Below are 19,178 nucleotides of genomic sequence, written 5' to 3' on the forward strand. Positions count from 1 at the left end.
ACATTTACCTTTCTTTTATTATACTGTGGCAAACACCTACACTTTCAAAGCAAACTACCTTTATAAAGCACAGATTATCAGTGGCTGTTTCTTTTGGCCATCACTAAACCCAAATAGTTCTGAAAGCTAGGCTATATTTTTAAATTTTCTTTAAAATAATGTTTACGCATACCCTCATTAAAAGTTGTGAATACATACTTGTCACATTTAGTTCACTAGCATTTTAACTGGCATGTCCCACACACCTTCTATGTAAATTTTCTAATGAACCCACAAGTTTATTTCATGTAGTTGGTGGTGTCTAAAGTCCAACTCCACTAAAACTGCAAAGAGGGGGAGAGCAGAGATTGAGCACCTTTGAAAGTATGTACATAGATGCTCCTTGTGAAGGATACAAGCTCTTCTCTAAATTAGCCAGAGGAATATGGAATTCAGAGAAAGCATTAAGCCTCTTTTTGTTTCATATAGTTTACCTCAGTTGAGCACTACTTTTTATAATGAGTCATAGTGGACCTACTGAAAATCATAACGGACGTGCAAAGGAACATTTGTTGCTCACTCACTGCATTTATTCTTCATTCAAATACCAAGAAATGGCCCACAATGGATTCTACAAGTGCATTTCTACCCTGATGCTCTGAAAGCTGTGGATGAGTGTCTGTCAAATGGAAGCTGCCATTGGATTTGTATTCATTCCAGTGGAAAAAGCAGGAAATAAAAAGGCAGGTATTTTTCTATAAGGGGTGTATGGCAAACATTTTTTGCCATATATAAGAGGAGAAGCATCATTTTTCATTGGCTTTCAGAGAGACATGGGGAGAGCACTGAGGTGCCAATCACTCTAACATATATCTGCTTTACAGCAGCTTTCATCGGTGCTTTTGTAAAGACCCTTTGTCTCTCGTACATCCCTTCTTAATTTGGTTAAACTCCTGCTGCTGGTCAGCTTGGTCCTTAAAAACAGACCATCGACCAATTTACTAGTTTATTCAAGGTTAGACACTCTTAAAATCATTATATAATGGCACTGTATACTTAGGCATATGAATTTAATTCCAGGTTTTACCTGTGGGCCACTTGTCCTCTGCACAGTTGGATCACTGTAAAGAAGAGGTAGGAGGAATATATTTAGCAGAAAGGGAGTAAAAAATGGGAATGTCAGAAGGTTTTACATGAACTTACTATTTCTCAGGAAATTCTGAGATCATTGAGGACTCTTAAATGCATTTTCAAAGGGAAAATCAATATTTAGTGGTCACACTGAGCTGCACTAATGAACACTGCTGTTACGGACATCACAACAGTCGGTTACACAGGAAGAGCAATTGATCCTCACTCAGTGATCTGTCAAAGCTGTAAAGCAGCTCTACACTGGACAGCTAATTTATATACCTGTGTAGAACACACTCTCTAGCCACATGATTTTAGCTCTCTTTTCCTTCCTCTTTAGTCCAGGGAGGTCTCAGTTCTTCAAAAGCAGAAAATTCTGATGAATGCTCAGTAATTCCATCCAGCTCTTCCCCAGGTTGAGCATCTATAGAAATCATCTGCAAAAAGCAGGAAAGTGTCTAAGAAGTTACCTCAGCTGAGAAGTGGGCAGCAGGGAGGAGAAGGGTGGGTGGGGTTCTCTTTCCCACTGCATGGGAAGAGCCAGATGTTCCCTTCAATGAGAGGAGATGACCTCTATAGCCATGACCACCCTGTAGCATGAACACCAGGTCCTTTCTTGCCACAAACCTCACACTGTTCAAGGCTTGTCTTTTACAATGAAATTAAAATCTGACGGAAACAACAAAGTCTAATATAGCAGCAAGGGAGTCAGGGTAGTTTTACAGAAGCATGTCTGTAAATGTCTAATTGATAATCCCTTTATATATGGCTCTGTGAAGAGCATGTTCACATACTAACAAATGGTGAAAGACTTAAAAGAAAGAGGCAGGGTTATGGAATGTGGCTTGTCTGGGCATGCTGAATATAGAGAGAAGGTGAATATGTATCATTTCAGTGGTAACATTCAGTAAAGATGAAACAAAGGAGTAAAAAAGTCAACTGCATATACTTGAAATTTTCCTAACAATAAAATCCATTAGGTCACAGAACAATCACTCAGATCAAGTAGCAGTCAATATGAACATTAAAAACCAGGTTGGGGTAAAAGAAACAATCTTAAGTTCTGCCTTCCCTTTTTGCTGCCAAAACCGTATTCGTCTATGGCTGCTCTCCTGTTTTCAAACTCAAATCTGAATTTAAGGTTGGCCTTATGCTAAAAGCCTGAGCAATACTTAATCATTTCATGATCTTCTACTTACTTAGTGGCCAAAGCTGAATGTCATTTTACAAAAGCCACCAAGTAATCCCACTATGGTAGAGGACTATTCTAATTGATTAATTACTTACCAACAAGCTGTATAATAATTTGACAAGTCCAGTAATCAGAGGTATACTCTGTTAAATCATTCCCATGCAAAAAATAATAATTAAAAAAATCCTGTCAGTTATGTAACAGCATATAAAGTACACCCAGATTGCAGAAAATACCATCAAAGCCAGATGGATACAAACACAAAATTTTATTACTGAGAGGAAAGGAAAAGAAGCAGCAGTGCCTCTGTTTGGCTGTTTTTCCTGCCTCTCCTCTCCCTGGGAAGAGCAGCCATCCAGGCTGCCTTCACTGCAGCCAAAGCTCTCCCTTGTCTGCTGGAAATGGTTTATAGAGCACCACGGGCGTTGATGTGCTTTCTCCTCTCCTCTAGAAGTAGGTGCTGCCACATGGGCAGTCTGAGAAAGAGGGAAAGAGCAGACCTCAGGGTCAGCACCGCCCTGAGACATGCAGGGTGTCTTGAAGTTCCCTCTTGTGCAGTGGGCAGGAATGGGTACAGGGAGCACAGACAGATCACTTCTGCCCTGGCAGACACTGCCCATGCTGTGATGGTCACGGCAGAGGTGGTAACACTGAAAGCCTCTGGTTAACATTTGCAGCCCAGCTATAAATTTGTGGAAATAGAGTTTAGCACGTACCTCAACAGATGAGATTAAGATGCCTCACACAGATGTAATATAGCAGCTAATAAAAAGAACAAAACCAGATCTGTTCAACAACTAACAGGTAAAAAATATGTGTTTACTTCAACACCATATCTCCTGAATGAAAAAGGCACCTCTAGTATTCACTGATCAAACCAGTGGATCCACAGCACCATTGTTTTTCCCACTGATAAGTCTAGTCCAGACCAGGTCAAAATCTGTAGAGTTGATGATGTGGGATAGGTATATATGATATGTTTGTCCAAGGGTACAAATAAGTGAGATTTGTATATTGTGGGCTAGTATGGTGATGTGAGGAGATTCAAAAAGGATGTGTCTGCAAAGTAATATACTTTAGCTTTATTGTATGGCCTTCACTGGCTCTGTTTTTACTTGCAGCTCTGCATCTCTAGAGGTTACCATAGTTTGAATATTGTTGGATCATTTAGGCAGCACCACTTGAAGCTTCTTATGGAAGTTAGATTAATTAAAAAATCAGTGTTACATTGCAGTCAAGAATCCATATTATTATTCTGTACAATACAGATGTATGAGATAATGTATTTTTAAATGCAAGCTAGTAGCTAGATAGATGTATTATATATAGTTATACATAGTTATATAGATTTCTTTAGCCCATCAGTTGTGTTTCCTCAGAAACTTGAAATTAGTGCTCTTCTGGGTCTTTGAGTTAGTCTAGGAAAAGAAACTTTCACTTTAGGACTATTTTCAGCAAGAGATTTTTAAAGTGTATTGGCAATTAAAATTTGAAGTTCAAGAGAAAAATATAAAAGTCATTTGTAGAGACAGTATTAGTCATCCATTTCCCACACAAATATGTTTTATGGTTTGAAATATCACTAAAATGGGTGTTTTAGAACACAAAACAGAAGCTTGAATAGGAACAGCATCAGCTTCGTGTATTTTAACTTTCAAATACATGGAGGTATGTGCAAGTTCAATTTTTTCTGAATGTCAAAGAACAAACTAATTCTTGGGTTAGTTTGCAATAAATTTGCCTCTGTGATTTCCAGCTTGTTTTCGACAGTGCTGTATTTGGTGTGGTAAGAGTGGACTTGGTGTGGCAACAAACAGCACCCTTTTTGACTCTACGGTGTAATATTGTTGATTTTTTTGGTATGGGGAATGACTGCACCAAGAGAAAGATAAACCTGTAAATAAGTTACAAAAGGGAACTTTTAGGAAATGTTTTTCTTTTTCTAACTAAAACTTTGATCTGTAGCAAAATGACTAATACCCATGTGCCCAAATTCCTTATGCATAAAACTGGAACAACTTTTTTCTTCTCAAAGATGCGGGAAACTTACAGAACGTATGAAGTGAAAATTTCATTTCTTTATGTTCTTTTAATGCTGTTTTATAAAATAGCTGTCATTTTTTCAAAAACTCTCGTATCTTCCAAACTTACAACACAGGGTGAAGATCTGTTCCCTCTGGACACATCAGAATTTACCCTCTCATGCTCTCATTTCAAAATACTCCAGTGTCAAAATAAAATAACTGTCTCCCTCCAACTTCATTTGCTAAGCCCCTCAGCTGTTGATAATGACTGCACCTCCACCATGGTGATAATAACACCACAGAGAAACTCACAGTACAGGCAGGGGGAGTGCTGAAGGACTGTACTCCAAACCCTCTGTGTTTGCTTGAGAAGAAATCTTCAGTACCTCCTCAGTTCCTCTAAATTTGTTTGCTTGTAGGTCACCTATGCCATGCTCCAGCACAGACCGCTAAGCAAGCACAGGCAGTTAGCTGGCAGTTCACACAGAGCATGCCATGCACCAGACCCAACCCCAGCCAGCAGGAGACTCTGGCCAGTCTTACCCTAACATCCATCACATGCTGTCACCCCACTGCTCTTTTGAAAGCTGTAGACAACTTCCTTTTCATAGGTAATGGGATTCATCACCATGTGTAACAGTGTAGACACTGACCTATAGGTTAGAAAAGTTACTTTTGGCTGTGAACATGAGGTGTTGCTTAGGCTGTAAGGTATAACATTATTTATGTATTCTTTGCAGGAGGTTTTCTTTTTAAAAGAAAAGGTCTCTGGTGGTTAGTTTTATCTTTGAAATTTAATGAGGAAAGACCATGTTAGATTAACGTGTTCTTGAGCGTTCATTTAAAGCCAGCTTTCCTGTGAAACAAATTGGGAGTTCTCACCTCAGCCTCAAAAAGAACATGATTTGGAACATTAAAATAATTACTTTTTTTTTCACTGACATGATCGTCTTTGCTCACTGGGGGAAAGACTTAAATGACAAAAGGTCTTAATTGCATCATGGTGTGAGAAAGGGAGCAAGTAACTGAAGAGTAAAAGTTACCTGCAGAGGATGATGCTGCGTCTATTGATTTTTCTTTTAAGCCCCCATCTCTGGGAATAGAGACTATTCCCATTAGCATCTTTGAATTGTAAAGAACAGATGTTCAATCCTTGAAAGAATTTAGGGTGGAAAATAGAAGAAATCAGTCTTCGGTAGTCTCTGTCTTAGATTTGTTCATTGAGTGGACATGTGCCCTGTATGACCAGTGGCTCATTTGGTCGAAGAAGACTGGCTATATTGAAATAAATAAATAGATACCATGCCACTTCTCTTATCCTATGACCTTGGCCAGGATTAGAATAGAAATCCCCCAGATTGAATGACTTTTGGAATAACATATTTCCAACTAGGAAAAGCAGAATTTCCCAGATCTACTGGGAAACATTTTTGTGATTTTTGACACATCCAGACAGCTTTCAAAGAAGGACAGTGAATGTGCCTTAATGATCCTTCTGAAAATGATGGTGACTGATGACCATCAATGAAAATTATATTCTGAACTTCTTCCCTTTATTTTCTTCTTTTGGAACAATAAGAGGATTGAATATAAGCATTTTCTGTTGATATAGTTGAACAAGATATGTACAACATAATACTTTTATATGACTTTGTACATCAACAGACCAAGAAGAAACTTTTTGCTGTTTAGCACACGGGGCAAATCTTACACAAAAACTTTGTTAGGAATTACAAACCAGTAAATGGTAGGATGTAACTCAGGTTTTCTGTCTCGGTCTAGTGCTTTCTCTCTGGTGGAGAGAAAAATGTCTTGAAGATTACATAGGTTTTTTGTTACTTCCTTGTTAAAAAAGCAAAGATGTAGTGTAAATCTGGAGGGACTGATGATAGGTATTATTTGTTCTCTATTTACACTGCTCAGGTTTCTAAGGAACATTCTTTTTTTCTGAGGCTAATTTACATAAATTACTTTTTAAGTATTTGTTTTAAAGAACATTTACTTCTGTGAGAAAGAAGGTAGGTTGGCAGGCTAAGTGGAAGGAAAACATTGGTCTTCGTTCTTGGCAAAGCACCTGACCAAGCAGAGCGTTTCTGAAACCTATTTCTGCCTGTTTGGATTAGATGAACGCAAAAAAGAATATACCATTCACAGTTCCAGAGCCAAATGTGTGCAATCATGCTCATTTCCCTTAGGATAAAAGCATTAAGTGCACACATATGGAATACCACCACGAGGCAGCGTTTCGCTTAAAGAGCATATTTGAGTACTTTAAGAAACATCAGTGAAAGAAAGGCAGAATGCACCATGTGATGATTAGATTTATACAGGCAGGAAAGACACCACCACGCAGAGGTTAACAACACAGGAATTCACAAGTAAATTGGAGACACAGACCAAGAAGGTGCATTTGTTCTTGCTCAAATCAGTGACAGTATTCTGGATTTGCACAGGTTAAACTAGAACAAAATCTGATGTAGGAAGTAATACTGGTGGAAATGTATTTAATATTAAGTGAAATTGTTAGTATTTAATGGAATTTTGGGGAAAAGATTTAAACATTTTGTGTAGTATGTTAATTAAAGCAGAGAGATATCTTCTGAATATGACATTTAAAAATGAACCTTCTGGAACTGAGTGCTCTCTGAGGCGACCAGGTTTGAAATGCAGTGAACTTTACCTATAAATTGTCTGGATTTGAAGGCTGGAGGTACATGATGTCTTCTGGTTATTAGTAGCTTATATGGACTCAGTCAAAGATCCCAGCCTAGTTCAAGAAGCAAACAGATGTCCACATTTCACTGGCTTTTTGACTAGCATGAATTCTCTTCACCAAATAGCTCAGTTTTTGAAAAACCTGGAAAATTTTATCCCACTTAAAAGTAAATACTGCCTGTACAGGAGTAATGATTTTATGTATGCTAATCTCTCCTTCTCTGTTACTCATGCTCATTCATTTTTAATTTAATAATAGTTTTAAAAAATTATAATCAGATATCTCTGAGGTTTGTGCAGATGAGATGCAAAATAAAGGTTCAATTAGATCCATCACAGTCACTGAGGATAGCTCATAGTCATCCTGGCACAGATACGAAATAATACTGTCCCTCTAATGCATTGCTTTATAACAAGCATATGTTATACTAATACTACTACTAGTGGTAAAAATGATGGCATGAAATGCACTCAGTATAGTAATCCATGATATATAGTAGTTGCAATAGAATACGGTAACAAGTGTATGAAGCAGCAGAAGACACCACCAGGAGGATTAGTGGACTTTAGAACAATGACATGTAGTGACTGGAGAGTATGTTAACTCCAGGTGTTGTGGTCAGTGGTTATGTTTTAGAGTATATTTCTGAGGATACACGTATTTTTAGTTAAAGGTTGTTACCTTTACACGTTGTGTACACTATTTTGATTCATTATGAAGGGGAGTGTTATTAAAAATACTGAGCTTAGTAAAAATACTAAGCTTAAGACACTGGGTGTTTTAGCTTCTTTTATTCTTTTGAAAAAGTTCTGCTGAATGTCCAGCAGCATTCTTTCCCAGTAGAGTTTAGACATTGATAAAGATAAACATAGAAAGGCAGCCTATTTTTTAAAACAGTTTGCATGTTCTTTAGCTTTTGCCCATTTGTATTCCCCTCAACTAAAGAGAAGACTACTTTTCCTGGGAGATCCTCATAACAGCTCTTAATTGTTGCCCATCTTTCTTCCCATTCCTATGGCTAAACATTCTGGTAAAAAACTAACAGACACAGCTTCTTTCTTCAGGCATTACAGTTTCTCTGTTATTATCTCCATGTATGTAGCAGAAAACCCCCTCATCATCTACAATTTTCTCATAGGGTTTTGTGTTTTATCAAGTAGGATTAACACTTTAAACATTATTTCTTTTACTTATTCTGCTAAGGATATATGATCCAACAAGAAAAACCACAAGTATTATATATCCGTTAATGTAATCTATTCTCTGTTATCCTGGCACTTTTTATCTAAAAGTTGACACAAAACATGTTCTAAAAAGTCAAAATATTAATATTTGGACACTATAATATTAGGGTTTGTTTGTTCTTTTCTGTGAGTTCTACTTTAAAAAACATATCAGCCTGTTATATGTATGAGGTTGTATACTTGAAATTTCAGTTCAGACAGATTACAAAACATTTGTGGGAGTTGGATACAGTTACTGTGATGTAGGAGAAAACTCCCCACCTGACAACAGAGGTTGCCACGTTGACAGTAGTGTGGGCAGGAATAATCATGTTTCACTGCACTTTTTATCTTCCAGTTCATCATCTGCAAAGAGAAGAAGTGCATCTGGCATAGGATTCATTTTGAGGATTTTTTTTTATATTTTTTATATTTCCAGATATGAGGAAAAATAGACAAGCTTTAGTAATTTTATGAAACACAAATGTGTTTTCCAGTAAAAATAATGGCAGATTGAGAAATCTGAATATGAGAAATCTGAAGCATGGTTGGATAAGAATTTTAGTACTCTATAAATTAATTTAATGCCATATGGGCAATAAGATTACTACAGCAAGCAATCTCAAAGGGCAATTAATCATGGTAGAATTATTGGGAAAAAAAAAAAAAAAAAAGAAAAAAATAAAATACCCTATCTAGAGAGTTGATCATCTGTCAAGATGATTGATAACTGGGTGGCTTGGATTTTTCTTCAAGTATTTTTTGTATGATTTTGTTCCTTATCATCTTTAAAACATTTTGGAAAGGGGAACTATGCCTACATGGAAGATCCAAATGGAATCTGAAGATGTTAATTTTTAAAAAAATTATAATTCTTTTTTATTTCTGTCAGATGGAAAAATAAAGATTTGATTTAACTAACTGGCTTGTTTTACACTGGTTCTTTTTTCTCTCCTTTAAAGAATTCTTGGTGAACTTGAAAAGTGCAAATCTTAAGTCTTCCATGTTTGATTAGCATGTACGTTTGAACACATAGTGTGACACTTTCAGGCGTGTACTTCTTCACTGAAGACTATACTAAATACAGCATATAATGTTGCAGATTGAAGACTGTCAGTTTCATGAACAGTTTTTTTTCTTTAGAGAGAGTGGTAAAAGAGTACCTAAATTCGTTATCGTTTCCTATTAGAATTTGGGGGGTTTGGCCTATATTTAAATACAGTGGGCTATTAAATGTAATGATCTAGCATCTCTGAAAGTCAGTTTGCCATGAAAAAGTAATATTTCTATTAGAATGACAATTTTTAATGTACAGATTTAAATGTACCTTCTAAGACTTTAGAAGAAAGCAAGACCTGTACCATGATTCCCTCAGTACACATGAAACACTGGCAAGTTGCTATCTATTTCACATGGGATATTATTGGTACCTAAAGAGGCAGAAGAATATTTATGTCAAGTTTTTGTTTCAATTCTGTGCAATTTCTTTTTGAAAGAGTTACAGCTGTTTTCTAAACCCACCGTGTTCTGTCTATCTAAAGGATAGATGGTCAGATCATATTCTAAATTTTTATGTAACTACAAAGCTGAGTAGATTTGCAGAACTCAGGGTCAGGAAGATGAATGTGCAGAACTTTCCCTGAGAGTTCAAAGGTTCTTCCTTTCTTATTCACTTCTACTTGAGTGTCTGAGAAAAAGAAAATTACTTTTTCCAAGTTTGGTAATATCTGACTTAGCTGAAATAACTACTGCTTGAGATACAGCCTTCAAGTTTAAATCAAACTTACTGTTTAATTCAGACTTTCTGGTCAATGATTCAGCCTTCAAAACAATATAACATCTAGATGCAACTCTTCTAAAAATTGTATTTTTTGAATATTTAGTGAAAAAAATACCTGTAAAATATATTAAAATTAACTGAAGAGTTTTTTCCTAAATATTTTTCTAAAGGTCATTAAATGATGATCAAGATAACTTAGGTGGCAATTTTCTGCCTAGGTTAACATAGGTTTGATGTTCTGGTTCTGATGCAGGACAGTAGGATTTCCAGAACTGTTTTCAAGACAATATGCAAATAAAATCTTTCACAAAATCAGAAAAATAAAGACTAACCTCATGTCACTTAACAGAAAATTAAATATTTACACTGATTAGTTTGGGACAAATTATAGATGGAGTAATTGTATGTGACTAGATAAATTGTCATCCTAAATTTAGATTACTCTTTCTACCCAGCATGACATGTAGTTGACACGTCCCACCACATGGAGCACGTCATTTGTATATGGGTTGAATGACCCAAGTCAGCAATGCAGTCTTCTGAGATTAATCTCGGTGACATAGTATACACTGTTGACAACTGTCACTGCTGTTGGAAGAATGGTTTGTTGAAATCTTTTTAAATAGTAGTTTTAACACAGATTCACACACAAACCTCAATTTTGTGTTAGAAATACAACATGTGTTATCAAACCAACCCACTCTTGGTAAGGAAGTAAGTATTTGTGTTGTTTAGCACCCTGCTTCCACTGGTCAGTGATATTACCCTGTATTAGTTATTTGGCAGATTTTCTTCACAGTCAATAAGCCAATTTACCTGTTGTGAGGGCTCCTGCCTGAACTCCTTCATACTTCCTGGGGATGTACGGAATAGGAAGTCATTGCATTGCACAGTGGATGCCAGGTTTCACTTAAGGGTCTAATCGTTTCTCCACATAAGGGAAAACTGCTTTTCAAACCAGGAAAAGCACGAAATCTATGAGCCAATTGCTACCCAGATGTCCTTGATGGGATATAATTGAACTTGAGAACATAGTCAGAGAAAGGGGCGAAGTGGAGGGATGTCTGCAGCAATTACCAGGACAGCAAGTCCTTGCTGGAACAGGGAAGTAGCCATGGCTCTGCTACAGGAGGCTTTACAGAGACTTCATTTGGGAAACCATGTGGTGGTGCAATTCTTACCCCTCCCTGCCCTCCTTGTTGGGCTGCTTGGTGCCAGGTGTGATTCCATCCACATTCCCCCGAGCCATACACCCATCTGTGGAGATAAGGCTTGATAACCTTGAGGAGCCTGGCTCCTGTCCCCCCCAGTTGCTCAGAAAGGGTTATAACGGCCCATCATCTCCTGATGGCCTGGCACACCTGTGCCTGGGATGTGGTCAGATGGAACAATAACAGGGTTGCATGTTATTCAAATTCTTGTGCAACTGCTGGAAGGCACCAGATAGCATTTGACAAAAGTCACTTATCTTGGATCCTATAAACTGCGGCCACCAGAGAGACCCTTTGAGCTCTCCTGGATCGCAGCGGCCTGTGACCAGCATCTGCCCTGAGCTGGGAGCCTCTCAGGTGTCGTCTGCTCCAGACGGAAGGTCAGGGCGAAGTCCCCCTGCTCGAGTCTCAGTTATCGCCCGTTGAGGAATGCCAAGGCATTGGGAGTATTTGCTCTAAACTCGAGAGGGAAATTTTATTTGAGCTAGCTTCTATTTCACCTGTTTATTGGGGGGGGTGGGGGGGTACGTACCCTTGCCTTTGTTCCTGTGTGTTTGTCCCTTTTGTGTTCACTTTACTGAATCCAAACCCCTTTGTTTCTGTATGTATATGTCTGGTTTGTGTATGCGCATGTACATATGTGTATAAATTAAGGTACCGTTAAGTAAGTTAGAGTGAATATTGTCATTTTAGAACCTGAATAAGTCGCTTTTCTTTCTGAGTTATTTTGTATTGACAAATAGTTGTTAGCTGTTAATAAATCTAGATTATTTTTCTAAATCATTCCCATGTCAATACTTTCATCCATGACAAACCATCACACAGCCTGAGCTGCGGAAGGTGATATCTTCAGGAAAGGGGCAGAAAAGAGGCAGCTGCACCAGAAATAAGGCTTAAGGTATTCATAGTATGTGAAAACTTTATATCCAGTTATTTTCTAAGAGCCCATTTACTGACAGATGAATAAATACCTTTATAAAAACTCTGACTGAAAAACACTACCACTTCAAGTCATGTCTTATTCAATTACATGCCATCAAATCAAGAGGAAAGCTGACAACATCTGGCATATGCAGAAGGTTGTAGCCAGCAAAGCATGATGCTAAATGTCAGGGAAAAGATACAATAAATCTGAAATCTGTTGTTTCACATATAAAGGCAGTATTAACACTAAAGGACATTCAGTTAGCTATTCCAAAATCTTTGGGAAATATGCTGTGTCAACATAACAGTTAACACCCACTCAAGTTTATTTTCATAGATTTATTTTTACCCACATGGTTTTAGCTGGTTGAAGTGACCTGAGAGAATACAATTATTACTAATAACTTCCCTTTAATCTGCACCCATGCTTCCTATGTCTAAGGCAAAATAATGGTGTCTGCCATTTTTTAAAGGCAGCAGCAGCCACTGCTGTGTGGTAGAGCAAGCAGGCAATTAGAGTATTTTCTCTGCCATAAACAACACAGCAGAACAGTTGAAGTTGATGGTGGAGATTACATGAAACATGATGATCTGCAGTGCAAAATCTATAACTTTTACCATTGCCTATTATATTATTAAGGATGTAATTCCGGCTCCTTGGTCAATGGACTTACACACTCAAGTTGTCAGGGATATGAAGTTTTTTGATTAATTTCAGAAATAACTTCACACCAGAAATTGTGTGTAGAAATCTCAACAGAAGTATAAAAAGCAAATGTTGAACATAAATACTGGAAATACCTGTTAGTATCTGTAATATCTTTTCACTGATGAGAGGGCGTATGATTAGTACCTTTAGTTTTTACTATGAATCACATTATCTGAGCAGTTAAAAAACTGTTAGCAGCACTTTTCAAGTATGGAAAATGTTCTGTTTGTTTTCTCAAAATGGATTATGCTGGTTTGTCAATTTTCTGCTAAAATCTAGATGATATTTTCCATTAACTGCAAACTTTAAAATCAAAAGGAAATCAACAATGTGAAGAAATGTAAAGGGAACGTTTCTTTCAGACAGTACTTACAAAATTTTCATTTTATGAATAAATTTCTATGTAATCAAGATAATTAGAATGAATAAGGATATGCTAGAGATTCATTACTGTAATAAAATCAGACATGTGTCTAAAAATCTGAAGCCAATTCATTAGAAGTTCACTTAGGTGTACAGTATTCCTGCTATGCTTAAAGAAGCAGGCTAAAAGTTTTCAATCCTTAAACTTGAGCAATATTTCAGTAAAAGATTAGTTTATCTTTCATTTTTATGATAGTAGCTAATCTATGTGGTCTTCTTAACAACATCATTGTAAATGAGACATAAGAATTTAATAACAAAATTATTTTCCATACTGAGTTAACTTGTTGGATAATCCAACATAGGTATAATCCTGGATTAATAATGATTGCAGACTGTGGAATTTTATGTAAAATGAAGAAAAAAATGAGAAATTTTTTTTTAATAATACTATTTTGTATGTGCCAATAAATGTTTACAACTTGTTAGGACAGATAAAAGATTTTAAATTTACAATCTTTGCTTTTACCACTGATGAGGACAGCCTAATAAACTCTTACACTTGAAAACGGTGATTTACTACCTTACTTCACAGATTCCTTTTATAAAAATACTGTAGAATTCAAAGTGAAAAATCACATAATATGCTTAGTTCAGATTTTTCACATATTTCAGAATAATTTATTTCTATATGCTTAATACAGTTGATAAGGTTTCATTTTTGAAACCAAATAAAATTTTTTAATAAAAATCACTTCTTTTGTATACTTCAGATGAATTTTTTCTTCTTAAAGTCTTTGAGATTAAAAGATGCTAGCATATGCAACAGGATAAATTGTTCATGTTGTTGACTCTTCAGGGACAGCCTTAAAACTACAGTAATGTAGGTAAGGGTTTTGACATGGAATCTGGAGGTGTATAATGAATATTGCCAGTAGACTTCTGTGTTGAATCACCACAAGACCATAGCTTTGTGCTAATTACCAACTAAAGAAAAATCCAAGCAGTCTAACAAGATAAGAAAACACTTCAGAAACATAGTTCTTTTTCAGATAAAACCTGTTGCTTTATAGTGCAGTACAGGGAGGGGACTGTTAAATCTTTTCCCACCCGTCTGTTTATTTTTTCATGTTGTACATCATCTTTATCTTTAAACGTGTAGAACTTAATGTGTAGTTAAAAAAAAAAAAAATCCCCAACAAACGAGAGGTTTTTGATTCAATTGTAAGAAAAAATAAATAAAATAGAGCTTGGCATACTTGTAAAAAAAAAAAAAAAAGTAATTTTGTAAGCATCTGTTACGAAAAAGTGAGTGCATATATACCAAAGACAAATATATTGCATGTTACCACAGTATTCCTCTCATATTTAGCACTTTTTACTGCATGTAAACAGGGTAGGGAAGTCCTATTACCCTTCCTCATGAACAGATACAAAGAGCAAAGGACCAGACAACACAAAAAATCTGTAATAGGAAGGACTTTTATTGATGTAATGTAGCTAGTGTGCTAGTGCTCTAAACACTGAACTTGATTTTACCAGGATATGGAAAAAGAAGAAAATTACAGCCATGTTCCAGCTCTGGGTAGATTATAGTACCACAAACATTTTCTCTCCCCCAAAAATGTGACACCTGAAGGTAGACTGCTTTGGGCTATGTTTCTGAGGTGCATCTACAGACTTAACTACCCAACACCCTCAGAGCATGCTAATTACGGGAAAGCTGTCTGGACCATGCACAACCTGCCCTTCTTACCTATTGACACTTGAGAAAAAAGGAGAAGGCTAGAAAAATTTGCTAGGGCTAAGAGAAAAGAGTAAGTATACTGCAACTGCAATGCAAGGTACAATTTACAGGTAAATTAAGACTTCTGTTTTCAAGGCTTTTTGTTTTTAAGCCTGGAAGTTCACATAGTTGTACAAGTGTGGACTCAGAAACAGGTATGAGAAAAGAATGATGATATGCTGGGTGGGTGATAGCTTCAGCTGTACGTGGAACCTGTCAAAAGATTGTAATAAACTATTGTAACTAATTTGCTAAGTTATGCAAGGCGGGTGCTGTAACAAACTATTGTAACTAATTTGCTAGGCTGGTTGGGCAAGGCGGGTATGTAAAGTGTGCCAGTCGGATCGGAACAATGTAACCGTGTCTCAGAACCCCCCCTAGAGCTGACATGTAACTGCTGTTTGAAGAAAAGCCCGCCAAAAGGATGAGATCATGAGGCTTTTAAAAGATGCAATAGGAGAAAAGCGCGCCAGGAGACCAAGGCTTCGAGACTCTCAAAAGACCCAATAGGAGGAGGACATGCACCCCAGCAACCCAAATGACCAATGGAAAAGAGCAGGACAACTATCTGACGGGAGGAGATTGGTTAAAGGCAATGGCACAAGAGTATAAAAAACGCTGCTTTTTGGAACTCGGGGTGCGTGTGGCAGAGTTGCGGCTCTCCATGCACCCAGCGCTGCTTTGCCTATTGCTTCCCACCCTACATCGATTGAACCCAAATAAAAATATATTTTTATAAAAATTGGCTTTGTCTGATTATAACAATTTGGTGACCCCAACGTGATATCAGTGTGCTTTCCCGGACTGTGGCTTCTCGAGGGGCGCCCCACAGATTGTGGCTCGAAAGTATCAGTCTGGGTCAGTCTCTAGAGATCAACGGACAAGAGAGAAGCAATAGTCAAAGGAATTGGAGCTCCAAAGGAAAGACTGCAGTATTAAATACCCGTGATTCTGGTGCACGAAGATCCAAACGAAGACAACGGAGTCATGAGTACAAGGGATACCGTTCGGTTGGGTGGGATTTGGTTGCTTGTGTGTGAGAGTGTGATTGAAATGGAACCTCATTCTGGAAATGAAAGTAGTTTCGGAGCCAGGATTTGAGTTCCGAATCGAGTGTGGAGGTCTTCTAACCGCGGTTCCAAATTCCCACGAGGGATTTGGCCGGTGAAGGACCGAACCGGATCCTATAGGACTCGTGGGTGGGAGCACGGGTTCTAGGGGTACGTGGGTGGGTAAAGGGTTCAGCCCCCCGCAGGACACTCTCACCAGTAACCAAGGGCGAGAGGAATTGCCATAGAAAACTCCCAAGGCGACAGGAATTGCCTTAGAAAATTCCCAAAGGGTGCATGGATGAGTAAGAGGCCCAGCTCCCTGGATCCAATCCCCTACAAGGGCTGTAGGAGTTGCCACAGTAAAACCCCTAGATGGGTCAAGAGGAATCAAAAACCCGGGACCAGAAAAAAAAGAGTAAATTACTGGATATACCACCAGATAGTCCATTAGGCTTAATGATTAGAAATTGGTATGAAAGTGGTCCTAGAAAAGGAAAAAGTAAATTAAAACTAGTCCAATATTATATGATTGAATGGCTGAAGAAACCTTTAAACCCACCTGTCTTCTGGCCTACTTTTGGATCTTTTGAAGACTGGATTTGCCAGGCTTTCAGTACATATGTTTACTCAAGAAAACCTTTTAGTTGAGAAGAAAGCGATTATGCAAAATTGTGGATCAGGACTTCACGTCCTTACCCAGCTTCAATACTTACACTAAAAAAGAATGAAAAATCTGAAGAAAAGGGGGATAAGAACAAGGAGGGGATAGAGAAAGATGATGAATGGGAACCACTAGATAACTGGCCACCTCCATACTTTAATTATCCGGCCCCGGCGGCTTTGACTGCCCCGGCCCCGGCGGCCTTCACAACTCCGGCTGCTTTAACTGCCCCGGCGGCTTTAACAACCCCGGCGGTTCCCCTTCTACCGCCGGCTGCATGTACAAGAAGTAAAACTGCCGTAACTGAGGGAGCTTCTTTATCCCTCACGGGAGGTGCCCCTCGGAGGCAATCAAGGAGGCATCGGATTTGTGGCAGTCCCGTTAAACACCTCCGATGTACGAAATTTTAAGAAAGAGATGGGAACTCTATTAGATGATCCTCTCGGAGTAGCTGAGAGGTTAGATCAATTTTGAGGTCCCAATACTTACGCCTGGGAAGAAGTACAGTCCATTTTAAGCATTTTATTTACGACCGGGGAAAGGCAAATGATCAGACCAGCCGGAATGCGTTTTTGGGAACTGCAAAACCAAGCAGGGCCGCCGGCAGATCAGAACTGGCCCAGTGTCCGCCCTAATTAGGGTCATCAAGAACAGGGCCGACAGAATATGAAGGACCTTAGAAATTTAGCAGTGGCCGGCATTAGAGAAGCAGTTCCTCGGGGGCAAAACATTAATAAAGTCTTTAGCGAACATCAAGGGAGAGATGAACCACCCACTGATTGGCTGGAAAGTTTAAGAGAGAATTTACAAATGTATTCGGGGTAGACCCGACACGCCCTGTGGGAAAGGCTTTATTAAAAATCTCAATTCGTAGCCAATTCGTGAGGTGCCATCAGGAAAAAATTAGAAAAAGTATACAATTGGCAAGACCGGAGTCTGCAGGACTTATTAAAAGAAACACAGAAAGTGTGTGTTAGGAGAGACGAAGAAAAGCAGAAGCAAAGGCGAAAATATTTGCAGCAGTCAGAGAAACCTCTGAGATCTCATTCTAATGGATTTACCTGCAGCTTTGGGTGGTGAACAGAAAGGGGCAGTAATTAGAGAAAACGAATTAGCATGCTATTATTGTGGAAAGAAGGGACATTTACAGCAGAACTGTAGAAAACAGGAGCAGGATAAAAGGATGTTTAAAGAAGAATAACGGAGTCGGGAGCTCTATTTTCTGGGGACAAAGACGTCAAAGGAGTGCTTGATAAAAATAAAATGAAGCCCCAGAGAGAAGAGTTTGGATTTTTAGCAAATAGGGGTGCAGAAAAAAAAAATCAACAGTAAAAAATATTCCGAGGGGATTCATTATTGCTACCAGAAGCTGAAATTAAAAAAATAATAGTACAAGAAAAATAAAAAAATTATACATTAACGGAAAAAGACGAGCAACAGATAAATCCTGAAGTCTGGTATACAAAAGGAGAGATTGGAAAGCTTAAAATAAAGCCTATAAAAATTGATATAATTGATCCGGAAACACCAATTCAGATAAAACAATATCCCATTCCTCTGAAGGGTCGAGAGGGGCTGAAACCAATTATAGACGAATTATTAAGTAAAGGCACACTGGAACCTTGTATGACTCCATATAATACATCTATTTTACCGGTTTTAAAATCAGACAGATCTTACAGATTGGTGCAAGATTTAAGAGCTGTAAATCAGCAAACCGTGGCTCGTTTCCCTGTGGTAGCAAACCCCTATATGCGGCTTAACCAAATACCCCTCACTATATTTGGTGCAGTGTAATTGACTTAAAGGATGCGTTTTGGTCCTGCTCGCCCTGGACAAGGGGAACAGAGACTATTTTGCATTTGAATGGGAAGATCCATCTAATAATAGAAAACAACAACTCAGATGGACAGTGCTTCCCCAAGGGTTTACAGAATCGCCTAACCTTTTTGGGCAGGCATTAAAAAAAAGTTACTGCAGACATTCAAGCCATCCTCAAAAATAAAGTTTTTACAATATGTAGATGATTTATTAACAGCGGGACAAACTGAGAATGATGTCAGGATGGGGACTATAGAACTGCTGAACTTTGTAAAAAAAAAAAAAAAAAAAAAAAAAAAAAGGTTAAAGGTTTCAAAATCTAAATTTGAAAATGCAAAACAAACTGCATAGGGTTGTTTAACATGTTAAAAGATTAATAAAAGAACTATAAGACAGACCGCAGCTGGTGGAAGGAAAACAGCTTATCAACCTTTTGAGAGGGTCCAGATAGATTTCACAGAACCACCAAAAGTTGGGAGACATAAATATTTGCTGGTAATGGTAGATCAATTAACTCACTGAGTAGAAGCCTTTCCTACCACCAGAGCGACTGCTCAGTCAGTAACTAAAATAGTACTGGAACAAATTCTACCAATATTTGGAATT

The sequence above is a fragment of the Athene noctua genome, chromosome Z (genome assembly GCF_965140245.1).
Source record: "Athene noctua chromosome Z, bAthNoc1.hap1.1, whole genome shotgun sequence".
Classification (NCBI taxonomy): Eukaryota; Metazoa; Chordata; class Aves; order Strigiformes; family Strigidae; genus Athene; species Athene noctua.